The sequence below is a fragment of the Catharus ustulatus genome, chromosome 1 (assembly GCF_009819885.2).
Source record: "Catharus ustulatus isolate bCatUst1 chromosome 1, bCatUst1.pri.v2, whole genome shotgun sequence".
In the NCBI taxonomy this organism is placed as follows: Eukaryota; Metazoa; Chordata; class Aves; order Passeriformes; family Turdidae; genus Catharus; species Catharus ustulatus.
In genome coordinates, this window is record NC_046221.1 from 63,994,196 (window position 1) to 64,004,796 (window position 10,601).

Consider the following 10,601-nt stretch of genomic DNA (forward strand, 5'->3'; position numbering starts at 1 on the left):
GTTTCCATGTTAATGGATCACAGAAAAAAAATCTTGTAAGGATTATTTTATTTTGTTAAACATTTGTATTCCCTACTGCATTGCAATAAAAGGAATGTGCTAACTGCCAGGCTTTTAAGAAACATGAGACAATTCCTTGTACTTTTTGGTTTGAAATCGGAACTGAAACACATTTGCCACAGAAGAGTTGATCTGTATGGCCCTGCAGGAGGTGAAAGTTGGAAGTCAACTCACTCCTTGTGACATGGGAATCTAGATGAGTTGCTCTATATCCTGTATCCTCTGATCACTTTCAGAAAAACAGAAAGTTGTCATAAGATCACGAAATGCTCAGCAAATCCACGACTGGCCAAGACTTTGATGTCAGGAATACACCAAGCAGTACAACCACCTCACAGCTGCAAATGGAGGCAGGATTCTGGGTATTTTGATGGGAAAAAAAAAAAAAGTATTGCCTGCATATGCTCCCAGTAAAACAGTATTCACTTAGCCACCCTACAGCATGAAACTCAGCATAATAGATCTTTCGTAGTTCACAGGAGAGGTCATGGTACAAGAATGTTGAAAAATACAACACAGTCTTTTGTAGGTAAGAACTTCAAGGTAGGAGGTGTAAGTTGTAGCAAGAATAGAAACCTCAGAGGAGATCATCAGAAAGTGATTAACATGAGTTTTTCAAAAGAATGTGCACAATTGACAATATTTACAACATGGACATATATTTCAAACTCCTCCGGCATCCTGTTTCTTATCCATTATGCACACACACAGAGCTCAGATTTTCAGTTTGTTTCATTAACTCTGTATTTCTGCTACTCATAATTACCCAAAGTATTATGATCACATCATTCACACATTCAATTGTTTGGAAAATTTTTCATTGAAGAGACTTTCAGCAGGATAACTTTACATGGAATACAATTTCTGGTGCACTACATTTTTTGTATTTAATACATTACTTGATGGTTTGTTAAACTGTCTGATTTGATGTTTGTTATAAACAATCACTGTGTTGAAATCCAGATAAACAACAAGGACACATCTCTTTTCCAAGAATAAATGCTTTATCTTGTTTGTTGCTTTTCTTTGAACTCCCTCTTTTTTAGTACAAATATACCAAACACTCCAATTTTTTTTTTCAAGAAAATAGGGTATTGCATTAATATAATATTGCATGCTTATTTTGATTTGCTGAAGCCCAAGTCAGATAATATCCCGGGTGAACTGAATTTAACTACAACTGGCTGCAACCAACAAGGGCAAGAACCTCAAGAGACAATTGTAGACAAAGGCTGTCTGTTGCTTAACATCCATCAGCATCCTGAAGGAAAGTGAAGCAGGACTTCAGATTTGGATCAAGAGAATATTGCTGAGGGAAGTGGGACCACAACTTTCTGGAGTAACCTCCAAGGACAGACAAGGCAAACACAATTACTGGGCATCAAATAGTGCCCCTCCTCACTTCTCTAAAAATCTGTCACTCCATGAGACTGTCAGGAAGGAGCAGAGAAGGAAGTGGTGCAAGTTTCAGCAATGAATCAATGCCAGGAAAAAGACATAGGAAATTCAACTCTATAGGAACTGAATACTTGGCCTCAACCACAAAATACATTCAAATTCATGTCTGCATTTCTGGTTTCATTTTTTTTAATACCTTCCCAGTAAATTCCAGGAGCTAAGGCAGGACAGTTCTGGTTCCAGGAAAGCAGCTAGCTGTCCAGAGAGATGCACAGGCAACTCACACTCCTCTAAAAGGTAACTCAGATTTGCAACTGAGCTGTTCACACCCTTCTAGAAGGTATGTCATTCATCCAAATATCTGAAATTAAACTGTTTCAGACAAAAATGAGTTCACTTCTTTTCAGCACCGAGTCACATTTTTTATTTTGCAGTTCCAAAGATGTGTGGGTCCTTCTCTCCCATCCCCCACTGCCTTATATTTTGAAAATTCCCACTTCTTTGAGTGTGATGTCATGATGCATTGTCATGAATATTTAACTTAAAATTACAAGAACTAAATTGGAACTTCTTTGCATGGTAAAAGATCACACAGAGGGAAATAGCGGTTTAAACAAAGATCGTCTATAATTAGTGATAATAACAAAGGAAATATTCATGATTACATCAAAGGATTCTTCACTGAGTATTGTTTTTATTTGCTTCCTAAGGGAGCACAGAGTTCTCTGAAAAGATAACACTGTTTTAGGCAGATGTAGATAAATAAAAGAAGGCCATCTAGAGAATCCAACTTCAAACCAGGGCCTGAAAAATATGCCGAAATCCAGAAGAGTTCTCTAATTGATCTGATTTCATGTCAGGCATCAGCACTCTGCTAGGTATGCAGTGCTGATAAGCCTGCAGTATATAAACACCTTTTCAGATGAACATGACACACAACACTGCAGCTACCCTGGGCATCTGCCTCCACATACATAAGGCATAGCCTGGGGATTAATTTCATCCACTAGCATAATCATGACTAATTTTTTGAAGTACAGATAACTAAAAATAGCTAAGAGTAATGTTATGCAATAAAACCTTGTTTTCCCTTTCCAGATGAAAGAATCAGACATGGCTTCATATAAAAAGAGGTGGCAGCCTGACCAGAACACAAAATATATTCATTTCATTCCCTTCCAGAGTGGCAGCATTTTAATCTTCCATGCATTAAAGATGCATGCCCACTATCATATAATTTCAACAGCCTAAATATTAAATTATGACCAAAAATTCACAACACTTCTGCCCTCCCCTGGAAAAAAAAATAGGTCAAAAATAAATGGAAACAAACTATTTTCTGCTCCTTTTTATGCATTTGACAGAGAGAAAAAAAATGAGGGAGATAAATCTGCATAATACTGAACCGAATCTCTTTAATTCCAGTCAGCTTTTATCATTCAATCACTGAGTCTGTATGTGGAAAAATTCATGCTAATTCCCCCTAGCAACAGCCGCAGCCTATCCGGGGGAGCCCCGCACCAGGCAGCTGCCAGCCAGCAAGAATAACTCTAAGTAGGTCAGCCCTGCATTTCTAAAAATGCCACGGTCTAGTAACCCCACTGTCCCGTCTGTCTGCCCTACCCCATAATAACCTCGATCGCTTGGTGACACAATGACATACTACCCTGTTAGAGCGCAATCAAATCCTGCTGCATTATTCTGCTGCGAGCATCGCTGCTGGATGAAGGACCCGTCGAGGGGCAGCATTAATCAGGCAGCCATTCATGTCCACTAGCACTTCACTCTGGAGATGGGGCCTGCATTAATGACCAGCTGTTTGAACTAACACAAACAAAATAATGCCTTCCACCCTGTTGGCTGTGCAGAATACACTATTCTAATCAGGCAGGTTATGCTCATTGACTAAACCTAAGATGTAAATTAAACAGCCCCAGACAATGCCAGCTTTTGTAACCTTCTATTAATTAAAGTAAGTATATTTAAATTATACTACACACAATTCAAAGAGCTATTGGTTTAATATACAGAGTCACCTCCTCCTACAAATTTGTGTTCACAGTCCAAAAAAAAAAAAAAAAAAAAAAACCAACAAACCAAAACCAAACCAAAAACCACCCACTCCCACTGTTTGTATAGTACAATCTACCTATCCTGGTAAATTAAAAGCAACTACAGCAGAGTTGAACTGCAAGTGACTTCTGAGCAGGGAGCTACACCAGACCTCCAGGTCTTTGGGAACAGTGACAGACGTGCAGGCTGTATCTGGTGGAGGGGTATTGGCAAAAGCCCTATAAACCTCTCCCAGCCATGACACAGAGAAAGGCCAGTCGCAGCAGATTAAACACCCCCTGCAATCTCACTGCTTAAGCACTGCCGAGTTGCCTTCCCAGACCTAAAAAAAATTGCAGAGGTCAGAAAGCCCCTTGGCAGGATCTGGGCATGTGTCTTTAAGAGCATGTCCATCCCTCCTGCTTCCCACAGCCCTGGGGACTTCTGCATGGCTGCAAGATGCTGCAGGAAGCCCTGGCCCTCCCCCCTCGCTCTTTACCGGAGAAGCCTTAATATAAACCACACCAGAGCCCAGCCGGTCTCCTCTGGGGTGGTATTTCAGTATCAAATCTGTAATGCCAGAGCAGAATTTCAGCAGGCTTGCTTTGTGTTATATTGCACCCTTCCTTTTAAACACCTTTGTGCAGCTCGCCAGTCTCTTCCTTCAGAGCATGCCTCCATGTCGTGCAGCTGCCCATACAGGACAGAGCTAGGAGAAAAATTTTCAAAGATAGACTGTTCATCTGCATTCTTTCCTGAAGGATTTGCACTTTTGGTGAATGTATCCCATAACTCAGTCTTCACTGCTGCAGAATTCAGCAAACCTTGTGCATGTAATCCATCCACATCTGACTTAGGAACGCAGTAGATTCATTAATCCATTTTGCTCTTTCTTGTTTGAGCCAGGCTTGTTAACCAGGTTATGAGAGTCTTCCTTTGCTTTGTGGCACACATCACATAGCAATTCTTGGAGAGATACAGTCACTGACGTAACCATGGGCTCCTAATTACAAGCTGCTGACATTTTGCTCGTCTCTGCAGCTTTGAAGCTGCGATTTCAGAGTCTCTCCTCCTCCCTCCTTGCTTGCTTTAGACTGCCCGAGTTAGAGGCACACAACAGATTCAGAAAGGTATAGGAGTGGCATAAACTCCTTTGCAGAGCTTGCTCTATTGCCAAAGTAATTTTTCTTTACGCAAACAGAAAACTACAGTTTGGGAGTAATAAGACTCCTTAGCCCCCAGTACGAGAATGCTATCCAACAGCTGGTTAAATACAATTCCACACACAGGGCTGCCTTTGTAGGCTGGGGAACAAATAGTGGAAGGACCAGACGGATGTCTTGCAGGGTAGCTCACCATGACTATTGGGAAATCCCCTCACACACATTTTAGTATGACATTATGGTCTATGGCTTTGTATAAAAGGGAAAAAAAGGAAAGGAAAACACTCCATTTTTCTCAATAGGCAGCTGCCAGAATCCATGCCAAGCCCTGCTAGCTGAGTGCAGGGCTTGTTTTCCCTGTTTCTGCATTGTTCAGATATGACCAAGCTAGGATACCTACTAAATGAAATGTGCCTGTCCTGTGACAAGCCTACCTGCTCTAAAACCTCCCCAAGCAGATTCTGAAATAAAAAATACACCCAGTTGCATTTCACAGAAGTCAATTGCCAAACGCAAGCATTACGCTTTCTCAATACATGAAGAATCCTTTTCAATTAGAGGCTGATTTTGAAAATCTAAGAAAAAAAAAGGAAAACTAAAAAGATGCAAATATAACACTGAATACAAATGCTCAGTTGAGGATTTAGTCATCTGATGACTGTGGTAGCCAGCTGGTCTAGAAGTCATCTGGGATGCATTTATTTTGATTAGATTGATCACATTTCTATTTACAGTATAGAATTTTTCACCATACTGAATACAGCTGTGTTTATAGAGATTTTAAGATGGAGAAAACGAAACCCCATGGTTTCTCTCAGCACTGTGCAGAAGACTCAGTGCTTCAAGGTGTTAAGCAGAAAGGATCTGTTTTCACATTTCTTAAAAGAATACTGCCTACCATCTGTTTTCACAAAGTGCCACCTCAGTCAGGAAATGGGTGTAGAGCTAGAGCTGAAAATACAAGCTGCAATCAAGTCTGACCCAGCAAATTGACAAACATCCTCTGTAAATTGGTCAGAAATGTCTTTCTTTCATTTCTATACATGTTCACACACACACAAAAGCACGTACGTACACAGATATACACACAGAGTGCAAGGCTGCTGTTTTCCCTGGGGATATTCCTGCAGCCACCTAACTCATCAGTTCACTCCTTGACAACACCAGGAGTGCTCAAGCTACAATTTACAGTCCCTCCGTTCATACATTGCTTTGTTAATCAAGCCATCCTCTCTGCAGTGAGAATCCACAGAATCGGACAAACGGCACGTAGCGTTTCTTCTTCCTTTGCATTTGCATTCGCTCACTCTCTCCTTCTCCCTTGGCTTTGCCTTAACAGGCAGATGCAACCGATACCTTATTTATCCATCTCCAGTACAACACTGAGGTGAAACACGACTGCAGCGCTGTGACTTCCCCATGTTAATCCTCTGGAGCAGCAGAGGCTGGATTCTTGTTGCTGATGCCCTTGTCGAGCACTGGATTACTTGACATAATATTTCTTTAAGCTTCCACCCACCCTATCCTAGATTAACACCCTGCCTTTCTCCTCCCTCCCTCCCGCCACAGAAAACCCCAAAATCATCACATATTGCAACCCTTGGCTTCCAGAACCAATAAAAAAAAAATCCGCGGCTCCATAGCTCTTCTCCCTTTGCAATGTGCAGACGAGAGAGTTTCGAGTCAGCCAAGCCAGGGTGAAGCGCAGGCAGCAAGACTGCAGCAGCCCCAGCAGCAGCAGAAAGAGCAGCAGCTGCCCAGGTAAATGGAGGGAAAAGCAGGTTCTGTCGAAAGTGGTGCAGCATCGTAGCTGTGAGGAAAGACGGTCTTGCTTCTTCCAGACGGCGCAGCTTTATGCCTGCAGGAACGGAGAAAAGGGAAGACCCAGAATTAAAAATAAAAACCAAAACTGTTAAGAAGAAACAATAACTATAACAAATTGTCGTAACTTTATTTTTCTGGGCTCTCGGGCTTTTCTGGGAGATTGCCTCTTTTCCTTTCCCTCCCCAAAGTATCCTATGTTGCTGGATGCTACTGTCCAAGAGTGCAGAGTCACAAAGGCTTACTCTCCAAAGCGCAGTGAGACCAGCATCACATGAGAAACCACATGACGCACCCAAATCGGATGCTGATGTGGTCCAGTATTTCACTTGCAGAGGGGGGGAAATATCTCAACCGAAACATGCCCCTCTCTAGTGGTTAGAATGAATTTCCCTTTAAAAAAAAAAAAAAAGGCAGCAGCCCAAAATATAAATATCTCCATATCTATCCATCTTCAATGCCAGTGCTTCAGGATGCAGGAGAATGCTGTTCCACAGACACTAGCTGGATGGCAGCAATATTACTTCCAGGCTACGTTATTCTAAACTGATTGCACTTAAGTGAATTCCTGAAAAGCATACTCCATGTCTCCCTAACATCAACAGACTGAGAAAACCATCTCCATTATCATTCCCTGCAATCTGTATCCAAACCTGCATTCTGAATAATTTATTTGAGACTAATAAGCTGTTTTCCAGGGCTACTCCTTTTCCCACTCAGCCCCACATTCCATGAGCAGCTACAGCAAGAAACACAGAGGCATTCACCATCTCCTTAACAGGCAATTTTAATAAATGCACTGTCCACAAAATAATCACGAAAAAATGAGCAGAAGAGTTTTTCCTCTTTTTCACATATGGACACAACAGAACTGTCTCTGGTTTGTGGACTGTGGCAACCCTTTCCTCACGCTGCCGACTCAAAAGCTTTCAGTCCAAGCCAAGAAGCAAACATTCTTGCCTGCCAATTCCTGCAGAGGTGTTGTGGCACCCTGTTTAACGCAGAAACATCTGGACACCTCTGGCAGCCCCCGAATGAGAGTGTGCAGCTCCGCAATGCTGTTTACTGTCAGGGCACCAAGCAGTTAACATCTTTGGCTGCTTTACCATCTTGCCTATAGGAGCATGGAACTGAGGGACTGGTTCGCTCGAGAAACAAAAGCAGAAAAGCTGACCTTGATGATCGATGGAACTGCTGCTCACAAAGTTATCATCCAACAAACAGTTAGCGGTTTGTAGCTTGTTTTATGCCTAACATTTGTTCAAGTGACAGAGCAGGTGGCACAGAGTCTTCCATCTCCTTTGTTTGCAAAAGCTGGGCACCACCTCGCAACGCTGCGCTCCCTGGCTCTTTACACTGAAACTGTACACGGTGTCGGGGAAATATAGGAAGAGAGCTGCCGTGAATCCACACAGCTGCTTTGCACAGGATCCCATTGCAATCTCTGAAGTTACATAATGAAAATGAAGCACAGAATTCCCCCAGAAGAGACATGCTTAACCCTTACACAGCAAAGTGCAATCGGAGCAAAACCCAAGTGCTCTTTTGTGCTGATTTCAACCTTCCCAACTGTTCACAGAATAGCAGATTGCAAAAATCTGCACAAGGCAGTTGTAGCTTGTTCTCATTGGCTCCTCTCAGAAAGAGGTTTTGCAATGGGCTGCACCTAGGAGTTGCCTAAATTCCACGTAAAATCCAGTAGTAGCAATCAGCCTCAGCATTGCTGCTAGTGCTCAGGAGAGGCGCAGGACTACATGCAGAAAAATGTTCATCTGAGGGCATTTTCACCTGTGGGGTTAATGATTTCAGTACTGGCAAATCTTTGATAGAAAACGGTACAGGTATACCTAAAGTCCGACTGTAGCTAATCAATGTAATACTGTACCTTCAGATGCAATGCCAGCTAGTATGGAGAATCCAGATTACGGCTTACTATCTCAGTACTATAGTGGCTCTGAGTGGCTTCTAGTCTGTTCTCATTAGTTTCTAAGACAGAGCTGCAGCAGTTTGTGACTGTGTGAGTTGACGATCTTTCCCACTTGATACCAATAGCTCATTTATCTGTTCTTAGAGGTACGTTGGAAGGGTCATCTGGAGGTAACTTAATGAAACCCGTGGATATCATCAGCACTACATCAGGTCAGATGCAACTTCATCCTGAAAACTCTCAGAGGTGGAGATTCCATAACCTCTTCCAGGGTTGACCTTCCTCCCTGGGAAAATAAATGTTCATTCTGTTTTTCTTATATAGGCAGGTTTCACTGTACTGCTGAACTGCATACCTTTTCCTAGATCTGCCACTCAAAACACAACAAGGGTGGCAAGGAATGAAGGGGTTTTTCATAGAATTTAACCAACTTCAGCTCAAAATAGTAACATCTCCAAATTGTTTCCACATGACTATCATTTAATCTCCAGATGCTTCCATTTCAACTGTTAACCAAAGCACTAAAATGCTAGTGAACACCCTTATAACAATTCCAGTGTTCTACCAGGTGTTACCATGAAAAACCCAAAGATCCCTTGCATATGAAACTTAAGCTACACCTAGAAGTCAGCATTAGGGCTGAACCAACATGGTAGCTGGAGGATGTTGGTTTATTCAGATAAACAAGACACATTTTTCAATCTGGGAAGACCTGGAAAAGGGACCTAGAGTATCTATCTATAAATATATATCCACAATGTTGTGAAAAAACCCCTATGCAAGTACACAATGTATGTATCTTTAAGGAAGATCCAGGTCATGTAAGGTGTCAATGAAGAGGGAGGAAGAGGAGGAGGCAAGAATTGCAAAGAGAAAGACCAGTCATAATTCCCTCAGAAATGTAAAAAGCTTTAGATTGAGAAAGGTTCTATGTGAGATACAGCCTTATGCACAATGTGCTTGGAAATCTAATTCTTATACTTCAGATAAACTCCCCAATAAGTGCTTTGTTAACAGCATGGGTAATGACCTTTCTTCCCTCTTCAAATCTCTAACAGAAGTATTTTACTCTGTTGGATGCTGTTGCTCTCAAAGTAATTCACTAGCAGACTCTAAATTACCTGTCTAATATGACTTTTCCAGTTTAGCTCCAGAGCATATTTTCTTCCCTCCAGAGAATGGAGAACTCGGAAGTTGCCCAAACAGAACTGTTGAGGTACAAGTAAATTTTGGGTTGAGATCATTACTGTTTGTGTTCACATGAAAGCTTTGGGGCTGAAAAACGTGGAAAGAACTGGGATTGTTTTGGATGCTGCCTTGACAAGTCATCAATAAACATTTTCCCAGGATCAATTTGATGCCAGGATTTGAAGACTGGTTCTCAAATGTTTGATCACAAATCCTCCTCCATATTAGTGCAGCTTTGTGCTGCCTTAGGGATACACAAGCTGTGTTTGATTTGATGTAACTGTCCACAGGGGACAGGCTTCAGAGTAAAGATTCAGCAGCTGAGTTGACTCTAGATGAACATGAAAAATCAGAGCAATATGCAGAAAGCCCAAAAAAAATCTTAATTCATGAGAGCTTAAAGGCTACTGAATTTTGTGGAGCAATTTTCAGAAGCTTTGTATGGCTAATTTTTTGCTTGGTACAGTAATTCAATGTAACATGGATCCCTGTGAATGTGATGTACAAGACTTCACCGAAAACAAAACTTTGGTTTTGGAAAATGAAACCTTAAGGGTGTCAGCTTTTCCTTTTGGGAAGGGTTCCACTTTGGGTCTTAGTCCCTGAAGTCAAAGGAAGCAGAACTTTGCCTTGATTAATCATAGCACAGGCACTGCAGACACTGGTCAGAAAAAACCAGAACCAACAATAAATTTAAGTTTTCCGTATTATACTCAAAATCTGCCACCCCTGAGTGGCACTAAACAGTGTCACCTAGGAAGTAGGAACTGAAAAATAACAGAAACTTGTAGAAACGCTGTGTCTTCAATTAGAGTACAATGCCACTAGCACACTTGTGTATATCAGTAAAATGTGGAGTTGCTCATTTGATGGGAACATATAATCACAAGGAACCGTCCAGTTGAATGCTTGATGGTTCTCAGCAAGAATCAGGCTTTGGGGTTCCATTTTCAATGACCTTTCTCTCTGTAATCTGCAGATGGAGAAAGAAT

General features: G+C 41.7%; 1 long non-coding RNA gene across 1 annotated transcript; it reads right to left on the bottom strand.

Annotated features, from left to right (window-relative positions):
* Window positions 1–861: 861 nt before the first annotated feature.
* LOC117001766 lies at window positions 862–6,733 on the bottom strand. Its single transcript, XR_004419120.2, has 2 exons — window positions 6,623–6,733; window positions 862–6,531 (listed from the first exon to the last, which is right to left on the bottom strand). It is a non-coding gene; the product is annotated as an uncharacterized LOC117001766 (long non-coding RNA).
* Window positions 6,734–10,601: the final 3,868 nt, after the last annotated feature.